This window comes from Pongo abelii, chromosome 18 (genome assembly GCF_028885655.2).
Source record: "Pongo abelii isolate AG06213 chromosome 18, NHGRI_mPonAbe1-v2.0_pri, whole genome shotgun sequence".
Lineage (NCBI taxonomy): Eukaryota > Metazoa > Chordata > Mammalia > Primates > Hominidae > Pongo > Pongo abelii.
The window spans coordinates 10,872,783-10,890,729 of record NC_072003.2 but is presented as its reverse complement, the minus strand read 5'-3'; the positions used below and the strand labels follow the sequence as shown (position 1 = coordinate 10,890,729).

Here is a 17,947-nt window from a genome sequence, read left to right as displayed (position 1 = left end):
ATCTTGTAGTTGGATTCAAGAGATTCCATTAATCCCTAAAATTACACACGCAACTGTGCATGTATGTGTGCATGTTTGTGTGTGATTGTACATATTTTCTGGAGAGAAGGCCTATAGTGTTTATCCTATTGTAAAAGATTCCACCCCTTCCGCCCCCATCACCACCACCAAAAACAGAAAGAAAAAAATTTTAAAAAAAAAGCTTAAGAATTAATGAGTCCAGGAGTAACGGTGTATCTTCCATCACTTTGAGGACTTCAGGAGCATTTTCAGGATTTTTATTATCTCAAAATCCGCAAGCCTCTTGGTTTTCTCCAACTACAGCACCTCCTGCCTACTGCTTTACCCCTGGAAACAAACTTGTCCAGCCCTTAGAGAAAGTAATCAGTTTTGTCTTTCTTATGCTAAGCAATGCAGTGACTGGTGGGTACAGGAGATGCCCAAGTTTGGTTTCAAAGGAATTAAACCCTTCAAAGTTCAAAAGACAGACTTCCAAAGTCTGATGTCACTTCTAGACTTGCTTTTCATTTACTCAGTCATCATTTGTCTCTCCAATGACCCACATTCACTCTCATTTACACACACATCATTCACTCACTGTCTCATTCACTCACCATTCAGGTAACACACACTCACTCATCCACACTCACACTCATTCTCTCTGTCACACACTCATGCAATCATGTATTCACCCTTCAAACCCTTACTGAGTACATACCACAGGTCTGACACCAGGAGACTGTAGATAGAAATGGCCCACGTTCCTCCTCTAAAGGAGAACTTTAGTCTAAAGGGGAATCTGATGCTAAGACTAAGAACTACAAAACATTGTCTTACCTATGACAGAAACATGATGTAGGAAGGGTCCGTGCAAATTGCTGAGAAGGCCCTGAGGAGGGGACAGCTGCATTATCCTTGGAAGACATGGGGAATGCTTCACAAGCACGTGATATTTGAGCTGGGTCTTAAAGGATGACCAGGAGTTTTCCAGGCATAAGAGAAGGAGAAGCAGCCTAAGTGGAAAACATAGCATGTGCAAAAGCCCAGGGGTGGGGAAATATCAGAGCATGGTATACCTTGAAGATAGCAGCTTTTTCTTTCCCCAGTTAAAACTTGATTTGTTTTGACCTGGGAGCATGGCTGCTTTGAGAGGCGCTCAGCTCATGAGCCTACAGGAAATGCTGCAGCTCTTGGTGACACACTCGCTGCAGGGGCAGGGCCCCAGGAGCCAGGCTGTTTGCTTCCCTCAACATTATGTCAATGGCTCTCCAGATGCTACTTTTACATGATGAACTCACTTCAGAAGCACATTTGGCCTTCCGCGGTGACAAAAGCCCTGCCTGCCAGCGACTGATTTACAGTGAATGAAATAATCTCTTTCCATCTTTAGGACTTAGTTTATGGGACTCCTGCTATGACTGAGTGCCTGTTATTTCTGTTTCCATGGCCCCGCCTTTCCTCCTTCCTGTGGCTCCCATCACATAGGGGAGAGACAAAGGAAGGTTCATAAACAGAAATTGAATTTAGAAGAGGTAAAATGAAAGTTTCTTTGCAAACATATGGGGACAAAAATATATGGGATTCAACTCTTTTGACTCACACAACCTCATTTTCAAATGTGTCGTCATCTGAAGATCTTGCCTAGAACACTTTAAGTGACTCAGATACAGGGTTATATTGTTTAGCTCAAGAGACAATATGGCATGTCGATTAAGGTCACGAACTCTTGAGTTACAGAGAACAGACTTCAAATCTTGGCTCTGCCATCTAGAACCTGTATGTACCAATCAGGACCTGTTGGGTGCAATTGACAGAAAACCCAACTGAAACTGACTTAGGGTGGGGAGAAAAAGGATTGCCATTTTTCTGTCACCTCTCAGTTCTGAGTTCACGCTCTTTGTTAATTTTAGGCTTTTCAAGTAGTATTTCCTATCCTTGAAATGGTCTCCGTTTTCCCAATCCTCCCCTTACCTTTTTAAATCATAGCTTAGCTATCACCTGCTTCATAAGGCTGTAGTCACTGCTGAGGTGAGCCACACCCATATTCACCTCCAAATACTGGGAAGTGAGTGGCTAACAGCTCCTACCTAAGGGTCTCTCTCTAGAAAATGCCTTCAGTCAAAAAGAACTGCCCCTCCCAAAGTCATTCCACCTACCTGGGGACAAGCCACATCCCGTGACTCTCCCATGTGGCTGTCTCAAGGAAGTACAAGGCTTGGGGCCATCCCAGCTTCAGAGCTTGCTGCTGCATGAGTGGAGGCCTTCGTTGCAGCTGCATCACATTCAGCTTCTCTCTTGCTGGATCCCATTTCCTTCACTCCCCAAGAAGTGTTGATCTCAAGGCTACTCCCTGAGGAACGTCTTGCATGAAAATCTCCATCTCAGAGCCTATGTCCTGGAGAACCTGATTTAAGACAGATGCTACCCTTGACACTTCATAAGGTTAGGTCAGATACGAGGTCCAGGAAACTTTCAGTTGAAAATCACCAAAGCCCTAACTCTATATTACTTAAAAATAAAGATATGTATTATCTCCCATGAAGATTCCTAAAAAGTAGTACAGACCTCACAGCTGGTCAATTCACTTGCTCAGTGACATCATAGAGAACCAGGTGTTTCTCCTCCTTTTGCCAGACTGATTTTAGCGCTGGATTCATTCTCAGGCTGTCACAAAGTGGCTGCGGCAGTTCCAGGCATAACATGCAAACACAGGAATGCCTAGAAGAAAAAGAGAGACTGTCTCTTCTTACAGGAAAGCACACAATTTTCCCAGAATCTCCCCCGGTAAGCCCTCATAATCTCATTGGCCAGAGTTGGGTCACATGACCACTTTCTAAACCACTCACTGGCTAACAGAATGAGGCCCATGTGGGGATGGGGTCGTCTTCCTGTGAGGAACTTGGCTAAGGGAAGGTATGGATACCGGAATAACATTGGGATTATGTTAGTAAAGAAGAGGGTGAATGGACGGAAGGAAGATCACCAAGAACAGCATCACCTTCTTTCTCTGCGTCCCTAGCAGGCCATACTCCCCATAAAAGCACCTGTTATAATGCAGCAAAGAAATCTGCTTCCTCCTCAGTCTCCCTCATGAGACAGAGCTTTAGGCAAGCAGGGACTTTTCCTACTTGATGCCAGGTGCCGTTCTAGGCACTGGGAGAGCAGATGATGAATAAAACAAAGCCCCCACCCTTTGAAGTTTACATTCTGGTAGAAGAGACAACAATAAACAGACAAAACCAATGTGTAGTATAACATCAGTGGTGGTGAGTCCTATGAACAGAAATAAAGCAAGAGAAGGTGATTGGGGGAATTAGGGTGCATCTTTAGACTAGAATCTGCTCAGGGAAAGCCTCTCTGATAAAGTTACATTTGAACAGAGGTCTGGGGGAGACAAAGGAAGAAGCCACGTGCTATGCTAAGCACATAAACCCAGGGCATGATTGCCTTGTTCAAGGAGAAGTGAGAAAGCCAGTGTAGGAAATAAGCAGGGATGAGTTGAGTGCTGCCTAATAGCAACAGAGCGTGGTCCCCAATGTAACTTAAATTTTTTCTCTTCTTAGCCACATTTTTAAAAATCAGGTGAAATTTATTTTAGTAAGCCAATAGAATCAAAATATTACTATTTTAACAGTGATAATATTAAAAAGTATTAATGAACTAGTTCTCATTACTTTTTCATATTCCCTTCAAATACTGCAAACACGAGAACGTCCACAAGTGTGGGTTTTGCACCCACAGTGTATCTGAGTTCCAGGTAGCCATATTTTAAGGACTCAGTAACTGCATAAGGACAGCACAGACTGAGATCAGCTGAACTTGGCTGTCAGGTTTTTATTCTTTGGGCTTTTTGTTTCGTTTTGTTGTTGAGATGGAGTCTTGCTCTGTCGCCCAGGCTGGGGTGCAATGGCGTGATCTCTGCTCACTGCAACCCTCCGCCTCCTGGGTTCAAGTGATTCTCATGCTTCAGCCTCCCAAGTAGGTGGGATTACAGGTGCCCGCCACCACGCCTGGCTAATTTTGTATTTTTAGTAGAGACAGGGTTTCGCCATGTTGGCCAGGCTGGTCTCGAACTCCTGACCTCAGATGACCCACCCACCTCAGCCCTCAAATTGCTGGGATTACAGGCGTGAACCACTGCGCCCTTCCTGGGCTTTGTTCTTAATAAGATGGGAAGCCACTGGAGAGTTTGAGTGGGAATGTGACTTTACTGAATTTGTTCTAAAAAAGATTGAGGTGGCTTTGACGGGAGATTCTCTCCTACAAGCATCAGGGGTGGACATAGAGAGACCAGTTTAAAAGGCTACACTTACGTGGCAACCATGGGGAGGGAATAACCCCCAGCCCTCAAACACAGAGGTGGCTGGATCACAGCTGGGATGAGTTCCCCTAGATTCATTTCCATCCCATCCCTCCATCTGCACTGGAAGGGTGGGCCTCAGGCACACAGAATTTCCATGAGCGAGGCTGACCCACCCCATCATGCACTCAGCTGTCTTCATCTCAGAGTCTTCATTTGCCTACCCATAAAGGAAATCACAAGTGGTAATTACTTCAATTTGTACAAGGCATACAAAACCAGACCAAACTCTGATGATACTGTCCTCCGTAGACAGCACTAACAGGCATTTTCAGCTTAGGAATCTTGTCCTCCAGTCTATGGCCATACGACCTTGAACGCTCCCGATCTCATCTAATCTCAGAAGCTAAGCGGGGTCGGGCCTGATTAGTACTTGGATGGGAGGAATCTTGTCCTGGGGCCTGGTTAGTACTTGGATAGAAGGAATCTTGTCCTCCACTGAAATTGTCTGTGGAAGCCACAGGCAGACAAGCCTCAACCTGCAAATGAGTTAGGTTTCATCAAGCTCTCTGTACCCAGGTCCCAAGACTCTGGACAAGTGACAGATGCACACCCATCTAAATAAAGCCAGGCTCTGTATGCTGACACCTCTTGTTCTGTTTTGTGCTCATAGAGGTTTTATTCAAAGATGTTTACATGGTGACCTTCTTTATATCATAAATAAGGCATGAGTCACCTTTATAAATAAACCATGACACCTAGATGTTAAGTGGCCCTACACAATGCTTATGCCATCAGCTGGTGCTGGGCAGAGTGGACCTACTTTTGCTCTGGCGGTAGCTTCATTTGTCTCTAGCAGTGTTTCTAAGTTGAACTCTTTATATGCAATTAAGGACAGATTAGAATGGTCTTGAACTAGCCCTGATTTGCTGTGCTTCTATCTTTTCCTTAAAGTAGCCCCTGAGCCAGCTCTGACAAACACAGTTGAAACCCATCCTATTGTTACTGCCCGATGGTTTCAAAATTTCAGGCATTCACACATTACTCTCACAGTTTTTATTTTCTTTTTTGAGGTAGGGTCTCATGCTGTCACTCAGGCTGGAGTGCAGTGGTGCAATCTCAGCTCACTGCAGTCTCCACCTCCCAGGCTCAAGCGATCCTCCCACCTCAGCCTCCCAAGTAGCTGGGACCACAGTCATGCACCACCATGCCTGGCTAATTTTTGTGTTTTTTGTAGAGACAAGGTTTCGCCATGTTGCCCAGGCTGCTCTCAAACTCCTGAGCTTAAGCGATCCTCCTGCTTTGGCCTCCCAAAATGCAGGGATTATAAGTGTGAGCGCCGACCACCCTCACAGTTTTTAAACAGCTTTATTGAGCTATAATGTAGATGCCATAAGATCATTTTAAGAGTACAATGTAGTGATTTTTAGTAGATTTGCAGAGTCGTGCAACCATCACCCCAAACTAATTTTAGAACATTTTCATCACCCCTAAAAAACCCTCATGCCCTATTTGTTCTCTCCCTTTTCCCACCCCCACCCCAGGGAATTACTAATCTATTTCTTTAGATTTGTCTTTTCTGGTCATGTCATATAAATGGACTCATAGAATGGTATTTTGTAAGTGGTGGCCTTCCCGTAGCATGCTGTTTTTAAGGTTTATCCATCATGCATCACTACTTCATTCCTTTATATTGGCTGCCCTCACAATTTTTTTCACATTCAAGTGCCACATATATTATTCCTTTCTTAGAATAGTATAACTATCTAAAGTCATTCACTTTTTAAAAAGCTGTGCTAAAAACATTAGGACTACCAAGGGAAAACCAATATTACTTACAGTATAATGGAAAGTAACTGCAAAGTAAATAGAAACAAAATAAAATACTGTCATGAATTGTGTCTTCATAAAAAGATAAATAAATAAAACTGTTATTTAGCTAGTTACTGACATCTGGGCAACTTTGGGCACGTTTAGGGTGGGCATGTTTAGAATTCAGAGCACAAACGAAATAGAAGTGGCCTGGTTGAGAGGCATTCCATCAATACATAAATAGGCTCACCTATTTATCGTAATAGCTTTGCTATTAGTAGGTGCTTAAATGGGTGTCACTGGAATTAGAGCTGTATGCTTAGAAAACTTTAGTTCTCAACTCTACATCTTAGGGAACAGTCATTCAATAATTATGCACAAGACCCTGGCTTGGTAAATAATCACGAAACAGGAAACTCTTAATCTTTCCATGCCTGCCTCCAGACCCCTCAAACCCTGGAGAGTGCATATAATTCAACTATAGTACAAGATAAATAGATGAGCCTGTTTATGTATTGATGAAATGCCTTTCAACCTGGCCACTTCTTTTATATTTCTTTCGTGCTCTGAATTCTAAACATGACCATCCCAATTGTCCCTCTAGTGAAATCTTTAACTGGATCTTTATAGTGCTCTGGATAAAGTCCCAACTCCAGCCAACTCGGTATTTGATGTTTCCTGAATGTTTCATACCACTGAGGTTTTGTTCCCTGTCTCAGAAACACGTCTCCTTACATCTCCTTGTACAGAGTCCACTCCTTCTTGAAGACAAGCCCAAGCCTTGCCTCCTTGAAACTTACCTGGTTTACCCAACCCTGCTCTGTGTGTCTGCCCACACGTGTAACTCTCTCCAAACACATAACATGGGATGCTGTACTGTGAACATCCGGTGTTCACAAAAAACCTTCCTGGACCTCCAGATCCCTGAGGACAAAAGCCCTGTCTTTGTTCTATCTCCAAAGCCTCTCCCAGGATCTCCATTTGTTGTATGAATGACCTTAAAAGGAACCTATTAATACCAACTGTGGAAATTGGAGAGACAATGGCAACTGCCACCTCCTTGGTAAACATCTTAGATCACTTCCCCGCTTGTATTTTAGTGGTGCGTGTTAATTTTGTGTCAACTGCCTCTTGAAACTGCCTCCCAACCTTGAAAACATCCCCAGCAAGGTGATTTTGCAAGCTCACAGTTTCCATACCTAAATTCAGCAGCTTAAAGTCTTCTGTCACCTCCTATTTCTCTTTTCTCACTAATTCATGGTTATAGGTAGCAGAAATAGCAAGCATGTGTCCTAGGCTTTGTTCTTGCAAACAGGAGTGTTCTGAGAAAAGAAGTGAAGAACGAATGCATCATGCTGGAGAGGCTTCCTGGCACAGCAGAGAGAGCATAGGTGCGGGGTCTAAGGCCAAACACTCCAGTTGTCCACTGAAGCCCCTCCCCTCTAGCCAGTTCAGGGGTACTATTCTTGCAACCACCCATTGTTTTCTTGTATTATAAAATTTTCCCTCTCTGCTGTATCATTCCTATCAGAACACAAACATGCTGCAATATTTCTCATCTTAAGAAAAATCATCCCTGATCTGTTTGGCTACTGTTCCATTTCTTCGCTTTCCTTTATTGTGCACACACATAAAAATAATTGTCTCCACTTGTGTTCTTCCCACTCTCTCTTGCTTTCTACCCCAGAAAGAGATTTTTGTCAAAGTCGACAATGGTATCTAATGTCCTACAACAAATAATGAATCCTCAGTCCTCATCTAAGTCAACCGAGCAGCAGCATTTGATGCAACTGATTGCTCCTGTCTTCTTGAGATACCTTTTTCCCTTGGCCTCCACAGTCTAATTTTTGTATCGTCTGTCCCACTAACTATGCCTTCTCAGTGTTCTTTGCTTGGTCTTATCTTCCCGGCCTCCGAGATTGGAGTGCTCCAGGGCTGCACTCCCTAGCGGTTTTAACCATCCCGTAACATTTAATACTGCATCTGTGGCGACAAATTCCTTATTTTCATCTCCAGCTCCATCCTTTCCATATACAACTGCCTCTTAATATCTTCCCTTGAGTATCCAATAAGTATCTTGAACATAACAGGTACAAAACCAAACCCTTGACTCCACTCTGCTCAAACCAGCTTTGACCAATATCTCCCCATCTTAGTAAATGGCAACTTCTGGTTGTGCAGACAAAAAAAAAAATGTTGAAGTCATTTTTGTTCTGCCCCCCACTCACCACACACAACTAAGCCATCAGCAAGTCCCACACCACTTCCCTCAAAATGCATTCAAAATCAACCTACGTCTTCCACTCTAGACGAAGACTCCACCTTCTTTCCCTGGTTCACTGCAGTGGCTTCCTAAGTGGGCTCTGGGTCCTACCTTTGTCCCCCTACAGTTTGTTCTCTGCAAAAAACCTAGGTAATACAAAATATAAGTCAGATAAGGCGTAGCTCTCCTCAAAACACTCCTACAACTCCCTATCTCCCTCTGAATTGAATACATAATCCAAAATCTGTGTAGTAGCTATAAAATATCACATGATATGGCCCCTCTTCACCCCTCTGATGCTACTTTTCCCTTCTTGGTGAAGACCTCCCACTGCAAAGCCTTCACATTAGGCTGTTCCCTCTGCCTGGAATGTGGTTCCTCCGGGTATTTTCATGACTCGCCACTCCCTTGTTCCCCCCAGGTCTCTGCTCAAATGTCACCTCATAAGAGAGGTCTTCTCCAATCACCATAAATCAAATCGGCCCCCACTACGCTCCTCAAGTCTGCTTAATTTTTTAAAGCACCTACCACCATCTGACATATTATGTATGTATATATTTATTTGCATATTGTGGTTCACCCCTTCTAGAATGTGAAGCTTCAGGAGAATAGGAATTTTTCTATTTTGTTCACTGCTGTATCCCCAGAGCCCAATACAGTGAATGAATGCAGTAAGCACTCAATTAAATATTTTTGAATAAGTGAATGAAAGTCAGATAGAGTTTGAATTCTGACTGTGGCACATAATAGCTGTGTGACCTTGGTCATGTGTATCTTCTTTTCTAAGCCTCGGTTTTTTTAACTATGAAATGGAGATGAGGGCATCTACCTTAGAGGACTGTCATAAAGTTTATCAAAAATATATGTAAATGTCAGAGTAAGGCCAGAGTAATATGGGCAACAAAAGCACTAAAAAAAGTAAGTACTATTATGGTTTTGCTGTCAATGACAGAGAAGAAATTCACCATGGGTTTGGACGCTGGGATTCAATTATTCATTACCCTTTATCATGAGGGCAACAGGGAGAGCTGTGTCCCCAAAACTTCCTGTGGCATTGAAGAAACCTCAGCTGATCAGATTTGGCCTTTGAGTTATTTAATAAATTTAAGAAACAGTTGTTGGACATCCATCAGGCACTGGGCACCATGCTTACTCTCTGGGTCTGACATTTTGTACAGTTGGAACCACAAGAGAATCCTTTACATTTATGAGAATGGCCTGGATGTTACCTGCAGAATAGCAAGCAGGTCTTTGCTCATCCTGTGAGCAAAATAGGCCAGATCTCGGCTGCCACCCACACCCAGCCAAGCCCCAGTGGGGCTGGCTGCATACCACTGCCACCATCACCACCCAGCGTCTGGAACGGGGTTAGTGATGAGTGATGGAGAGGACAGAAATACCTCTCAGAACAGGAGGCTGACATTTCTGGGGCAGGGCTTCAAAGCTCTGGCAAGGAGAACAGCAAGGGCAACTTGTTCTTCTTTCTGGGCCTGGGCTGCTCATAGCTATTGGCCCAGTTGCAAGAGTCACCGCCTAATGACCCATCGGAGTGATGCCTTGATGGGGGCATGGCTTGAGGGCAGAGGGTGGCATCAGTGGGGCTGAGGAACAGACACTGGGCTTGGAGCCATGAGCTCAAGCAGGGAGTCCTGTCCCAGCCTCAGGTTTTGTATGACATTCAGTCATTTACCTGGGGATCTGCTGACTCAGGCTGCAAGTGCCACCACGTGGTGGCCAGGCCAGTTTCTTCGCCTCTGAGATGCTGAGATGCTCATCTACAAAAGAAGATAAGTATTAGGTTGGTGCAAAAGTAATTGCAGTCTTTGCAATTACTTTAATGGCAAAACCGCAATTACTTTTGCACATCTTAGGGCTACTGGAAAGATTAGTGAAAGTAAGTTTATTATATGAAAGTGCACAGGTGACTGGCAGGTGGGGTGTTTCCCTTTCAAAGCCTCCACTCCCTTACCCATTAAATTGGGGCAACATCACATCTATTATCCTAGAAGTTGCTGTGAATGTGTATAAGAGGCTGAAAGCTGTTATTATCATCCTTCCTTTTTTTTCTTTTTGAGACAGGGTCTTACTCTGTTGCCCAGGCTGGAGTGCAGTGGCGTGATCACAGCTCACTGCAGCCTCAATCTCCTGGGCTCAAGTGATCCTCCTGCCTCAGCTTCCCGAGTAGCTGGGACTACAGGTTCGCACCACCAAACTTGGCTTTTTTTTTTTTTACTTTTAGTAGAGATAAGATCTCACTATGTTAACCAGGCTGGTCTTGAACTGCTGAGCTCAAGTGATCCTCCCACCTTGGCCTCCTAAAATGCTAGGATTACAGGTGTGAGCCATCACACCCGGCCTGTTATCACCCTTCTATTGTCTCAAGTGTTCTAGGCTGAGAGCAGAAATCTTTGTCCATACTTCTGCATAATGGGCATCATTCTCTATCACAGTCTACTGTGTGTAGTCTGCCCACCAAAAATATGTAAGTCTTGTGGTGGGCAGAGACTGTGTCTGCATTTGCTCATCACTGTCATTTCAACACTTGGCACTCAGGGAATAGCTGGGAAATGCCTTGTACCTTGGCAGTTTCTTTTTCATACTCCTTTAGATGTTCCATTCCATGAAGAGTCACCCAACTCTTTGCCTTCAAGGAACCTCAGGCTAGGAAGATGGACTGACTTACTATACAGCTACAGGGCTGGTGATGGACATCTGTGGTTTGTGTCTGCCCATTCTCTAATGACAGGATCCCCAAACTCTCTCCCTTCACAGCCCCCCAACCTGACTTCTCTTTGGGAAACTCCCTCTCCTCTCTCTGGGACCACATGACTTGGTGAGGCTCATCCAAGAACTAGCTAATCAGCATATTTTTCTTCCAACCACAGTGATTGTTTTAGGGATAGCCATGTGACCCATATCAGACCAATGAGACACAGTCTTGGGATTTTTACTTCATCTATTGGGCCAGGAAGGCTCTTTCTACTGGGACTGTAAGCAGAGTAGGAAAAAGAGAAGAGTCAGTCATATTAACTCTTGATGACATAATTTCAATCTCTAGATCCAGCCAACAATTAGTGTCATTGTTATTAATATGTCACTGTATTTCGAGCCCAGATCTCAGACTGTTCGGTTACAGAAGCCAGTGAATTCAAGTTCTCTCTCTTTGCTTACACTGCTTTGAGGTTTCTATCACTTGCAACTGAAAGAATGCTGAGTAATTTCTAGCTAAAATACAGTGGTGAAGGACACAGTTGGTGGCATGAACTAAGCAGCGCAGGACTTAATAATTGTGTCTGAGAACACTGGCAAACACAGGCAACAATTACCCTTGAAAGGGCAAATAAAATTTTAACCAGGTAGCCTCACCCTGACCCTCTTTTGCCACAAGCTACGCTCTATTCATTTTATAGTTAAGGTGCAAACGCCCTAGTTCCTGATTTGACATGCACAATATCGAAGAAGGAAAGAAAGAAGAGATGAAGAAATGACAGCCTTCAGGGAGCAATATCATTTAAAATTTAAAGTTGCTGAGTGTTGACTGCACAGTTTGTTAAGAGGGTATGCAAATTATATACAAACTGTATGCATATTTAAATTGCAAATCCCTGTGACCTTCCTACACTGTATTCGACACACCTGGGATGAGGCCCCAGGGGAAAACCCTGGTGGGAACTTTCAATCAACATGTATTTATTTAATAAGCTCTTACTCTGCCTCTCTGAAAGGTGTTCAGCCTACAAGACTTGGTCTCTGCCCTCGAGGAGTTGGCAAGTAAGCCAGGGAAAAGGGAGGAACCACAAGACACAATTAGTGCATAATAGAAGACAAGATGTAATTAAGTGCTAAATGCTGGGCTGCAAACTGGAAGAAATTGGGTGAAGTTGCAAGGATGCCAATTTCAGCTCAATGCAAGGCAGAACTTTCTGGTGGATGAACCTGTCACTCAAGGGTAGTACAAATCCAGTTTCCATCTTACCAGAGCTTGATACAGATTTGAAATAATAAGAATAATGATAGTAATCATGGAGCTGGGAATCATACCAAATGGGTTTCAGTACCGGCTCTCTCAACAAACCATGTGACTTTGGCCAAATGCCTTTGTTTCTTCATCTATAAAGCGGGTCTAAATATCGCCCACCTTGCAGCATCATGAGCTCTGGAAATCCTGCAGGTATGGTTTGTGAAAGACCCAAACTCATAACAAAAGCAGCAAAATGTCAACAGATAAGAGTCAGGTGGACAGGGTATGGTGGCTTATGCCTGTACTCCCAGCACTTTGGGAGGCCGAGGCAGTCGGATCACTTGAGGTCAGGAGTTCGAGACCAGCCTGGCCAACCTGGCAAAACCCTGTTTCTACTAAAAATACAAAAATTAGCTGGGCGTGGTGGAGTGTGCCTGTAAACCCAGCTACTCGGGTGGCTGAGCCAGGAGAATTACTTGAACCTGGGAGGCAGAGGTTGCAGAGAGCTGAGATCGTGCCACTGTACTCCAGCCAGGGCAACAGAGTTAGACTCCATCTCAAAAAAAAGAGACAGGTAGAACAGAGTTCAGAGTCCTAGGTCTGCCATTTACAAGCTATTTATGTGGCTTTGGGTGAGTCATTGAACCTCTCTGAACATCAAAAAATAATAATCATTATTATTATTATTGTTATTAGTGTTGTTGTTTTTATGTCACTATAAATCTTATAAAGATGCTATAAAGATTGCTAAGCACCCTTAGCACAGTACCTGGTGCAGGTCATTAAAAAAATAATGACATGTATGTATTTACACAAACAGGCAAGCACATAATTGTACACATTTGTATTGTAATCAGGACCAGCCTTCCATCTTCTTTAGAAGCCTTCCCAACAGCAAGTGGGTGATCCCAGTGCTTGCTGATGAGTGAGCTCTTTGAAAATGGAAACCAGTCAAAAAGCGCACTTACAATTGCACCCCAGAATCATCTCTCTAGTGCTCCCACAATGCATATTCTTTTTCTTTTTTTTTTTTTTTTTTTTTTTTTTGAGACATAGTCTCACTCTGTTGCCCAGCCTGGAGTGCAGTGGTGTGATCTCAGCTCACTGCAACCTCGGCCACCTGGTTTCAAGCAATTCTCCTGCCTCAGTCTCCGGAATAGCTGGGAATACAGGCGCGCACCACCACGCCTGGCTAATTTTTGTATTTTTACTAGAGATGAGATTTCGCCATGTTGGCTACACTGGTCTCAAATTCCTGACCTCAGGTAATCCATCTGCCTTGGCATCCCAAAGTGCTGGGATTACAGGTGTGAGCCATCATGCCCAGCCTCCTTTCTTAAATGAGTTTTTGATTGTTTGTGTGTTTTAGAAAAGTAGTACACACTAATAGAAGAGTATTTGAGAAATTTCATATATAAACAAATATGTAACTGTGGATTACCCACAATTTCTCTGTCCACATAGGGGTAAAGACCACTTCCCAGACTTGTGGAGACAAACATACCACAGGAACCTTTGTGAGCTAAACAACTTCCCAGGTATGACCACAAAATATGTTGTGACAACATATGGGCTAGAGGGCAAATGTCGAATCAGACACTGAGTTGTTTTTCAAGAAGTGCCTGGGAAAATACCAATAAATACTGCCAGTCACTCACTGGAATGACTAAAATGAAAATAAAACTGACAACATCAAGTGTTGTCAAAGATGTGGAGGAACAGGAACTCTTGCAGTGCTGGTAGGACTTTCAGTCAGTACATCACTTTGGAAAACCAGCAATATAATCATTAACACTAAACATCTGCCTGTCCTATGACTGAGGAATGTCACTCCTACGTACATGGCTGTTTTGTACTGAATTGTGTGTCCCACACAAAATTTATATGTTGAAGTCCTCTCAGTAGGGTCTTTAACCAGGTGATCAAAGATTAATGAGGTTACTGGAGTGAGCCCTAATCCCATATGATTGGTGTACCTATAAGAAGAGGAAATCAGGACACAGACATCTACAGAGGGGAAGAAATTTATGTGAAGGCACAGGGCCATTTATAAGCTAAAAAGAGAGACCTCAGAAGAAACCAAACCTACCAACACCTTGATCTTGGACTTCTAGCCTCCGCAACTGTAAGAAAACAAATTTCTGTTGTTTAAGGCACCCAATCTGTGGTTCTTTCTTATGGTAGCCCTAGAAACTAGCACAGTGGTCAAGAGAAAGAAGTGCTCCTGCTCGCTGAAAGACCTGTGATATGTTCATATGATAGTATATGATGTAGCAATAAAGAAAGAACAAATTGGATACATGCAACCATATGGGTGAATCTCACAGGCATTGTTGAGTAAAAGAAGCCAGACACAGAGTACATCTTGTTTGCTTCCATTTATGTGGATGTTTAGGCAAAACTAACATATGGTGCTAGAAGTCAGAACAGTGGTTGCCTCTGAGAGGTTATTAACTGGAAGGGAGTATAAGAGAACAAGCTAGAAATGTTCTATATCTTGATCTGGGGTTTGGCTACACATTGTAAATATGCGTAAAAATCAATCCAGCTGTAATGGTTGCAGAGTCTCTGTGTGGGATGATAAAAAAATTTGGAAGTAGTAGTGGTAATAGTTGTACAAAACTGTGACTGCAGTTCATGCCACTGAATGTTATACTTTAAAACGGTTCGAATGGGCTGGGGGCAGTGGCTCATGCCTCTAATCCCAGCACTTTGGGAGGCTGAAGCAGGTGGATCCCTTGAGCTCAGGAGTTTGAGACCAGCCTGGGCAACATGGCAAAACCTCGTCTCTACAAAAGATACAAAAATTACCCAGGCATGGTGACACATGCCTGTGGTCCCAGCTGCTTGGGAGGCTAAGGTGGAAGGATCACCTGAGCCTGGGAGGCAGAGGTTGCAGTGAGCCAAGATTGCACCACTGCACTCTAGCCTGGTTGACAGAGTGAGACCCTGACACACACACACACACACACACACACAGGTTCAAATGGCAAATTTTAGGTTGCATATCTATTACCACAATAAACACTATTCAAAAGAAAAAAAAGTAACCAAGGTGTATGCTTCAGATGTGTGCCCTTTCCTGTATATTATGCCTCTGGATATAAATAGAAAAAAAACTGTCAGAGAATATTTTACAACATGTACTTGATACAGTTGTGATGTGTACTTTTCTCCAGGAAATCTCATCCCCGAAGAGAGGCTATGACTTTCAAAGCAGGGAGGTTTGGCTGACTTCTCTCTAGATTCCCCTTCTCTAAGATTTTGTATTTTATCATTTTTATCTCTTTTCTTAAAATTTCAGTGAATCATCTTCCCTGATGGCCAGAGTGAAGGTTATGGAGGCCTCATATGAATGAGAATGTCATTGGATGGACTCAAGGAAAAATGTAAAGATCTGATGTAAAGACCTCCCTTTCTAACTCACAACCCTTTACCACAAAACTCATTTTTGGTTGGTTGGTTGGTTGGAGAAGATGTTTATGAAAAGGGCATAATTAACATGGCAGGTGCCTTTTGTTACAAGCAAATAATAACAGCGGAAAAAACAGACATATAATTAGTTGGGCTTTTTTGGTGCTCAAGTGTTACTATTGCTGATATGAAGTAAAGAACGTGACACCCGATTGTGCTCTGAGTATGGGGTTGATTCACTTTCAGCTGGTGGAGATGTGGGCTTCTGGGGGATGTTGAAAGTGGACTTGAATTTTTTTAATAGAATAAAAAAGATTAACTCCTGAAAAACACATGAGTGAGTGGTTGCGATTTTTTCCTAAGTCTTCCATTGTGGAAGTCTTCCCAAGACCACTTTCTTCTGTGTTCTAGTCATTGTCACTTGGATAAGTAAAAGTATAAATCCTTTATAAAGACGCTCTATTATAAAGACACGTGCATATATATGTTCATTGCAGCACTGTTCACAATAGCGAAGACATGGAATCAACCCAAATGTCCATCAGTAATATAATGGATAAAGAAAATGTGGTATTTATACACCACGGAACACTATGCAGTCATAAAAAAGAATGAGATCATGTCCTTTGCAGGGACTGGGATGGAGCTGAAGGCCATTATCCTTAGTAAACTAATGCAGGAACAAAAAATCAAATACCACATCTTCTCACTTATAAGTGGGAGCTAAATGAAGAGAATACATGTACACAGAGAGGGGAACAACACACACTGGGGCCTATTAGAGGGCAGAGAGTGGGAGAAGGGAGAGGATCAGGAAAAATAACCAATGGGTACTAGGCTTAAAACGTGGGTGATGAAATAATCTTTACAACAAACCGCAGTGACACAAGTTTACCTACGTTAAGAAATCTGCACATGTGCCCATGAACTTAAAAGTTAAAAAAAGAAGATTTCACTAAAAAAAAGTTTGATGTTCTCTTCCACAAACTCTCACTGTTATAACCTATTTCTGTTAATCAAATAAACTAGGGAAAAGACTAAGCCCATATCTCTCGTGCCTACCCCATCAAAACAAAACAGAGAGCAACAGGGAGCAGGGGCATTTCTCAGCCCCACAGTTAATCCAGAAGCTCCTAGCCCAGGTCCACCTCTGCATGGGATGCCAAGTGGAGAGGGATGCGGGTACTACTTTCTGACCCTCTGCCTATGATGTTCTGCCTGCACCCAAAGATGCTGCTAGTATTTCCTGAGCCCTTTGCTCAAAATCCACAGAGCATGTATTCAAAATCAAGCCTTCTGTATCATCTAGGCATGTTTTTACCTGCAAGTGGCACATGGTACCTTACATAGATAAGGGTCTATTTTTCTTACATAACAATATGTCTAGCAGTAAACAGCTGCTGTGCTCATTCAGAAGCTCGGTGATGTCAGAGGTGGTGCCTCTGTGTTTCTCTGAATCTTTCCTTCATGATTGTTATCTCGTGTTCTCAATTGGCTGCTCAGGATCTAAGCATGATGTTCATATTCAAGGCAGGACAAAGGGAGGGAAGGGTGGTGCCAGCTTCATCTTGTCCTTTTTTCAATTGAGAAAGCAATCTTCAATGCAAAGAGGCTAGAAAATAAATATTTGGCTTTCCAGGCACTATAGCGGAAAGAAGCCAGGACATGGGGTGGGAATAGCTACAGAGTGTCCAGTTGGCTAGCTAGGCTCCAGGCCATCTTTGACACACCTTCCACATGGGTGAAATCTGGCTATCCATGTGAATATGGTGAGCATGAAGGCTGGAGTTCTTGAGTTTCAGAGTATCAGGGCTTCCAACATGGCTGGATTTGTATGTCTCTATTCTCAGTCCTTCTTCTGGGTTCTTTCAGAAGTGGATGCCAAGAAGGAATTTGACATGCAAGAGATTTATTGGGGGAAATGCCTATGAAGGATAAAGGAGAAGGGAAGAGGAGGAGGTGGGGAGAGGCTTTAGACCATGACGCGGGTCTGACACCTGGGAAAGGAGAAAGGGAAGGAAAGAGGATGTGGTAGGGAGATGCTCAAGCTGCCTGATTAGCCTCCAAGCACGTATTGTCTACTAGAAGAATCTTCATCAGGCAGGATGGGCTGGCACTGGCACCCTCACCCTACTTAGTTACTGGCTCAGTGCAGCCAGGAGAATATGGCCTCATAATAAACGCTGTAGTGGATTTA

General features: G+C 43.3%; 1 long non-coding RNA gene across 1 annotated transcript; it reads left to right on the top strand.

Annotated features, from left to right (window-relative positions):
- The first annotated feature begins 2,630 nt into the window (after window positions 1–2,630).
- Window positions 2,631–15,962, top strand: LOC129050687 (uncharacterized). Its single transcript, XR_008514398.2, has 3 exons — window positions 2,631–2,784; window positions 13,801–13,874; window positions 15,641–15,962. It is a non-coding gene; the product is annotated as an uncharacterized LOC129050687 (long non-coding RNA).
- Window positions 15,963–17,947: the final 1,985 nt, after the last annotated feature.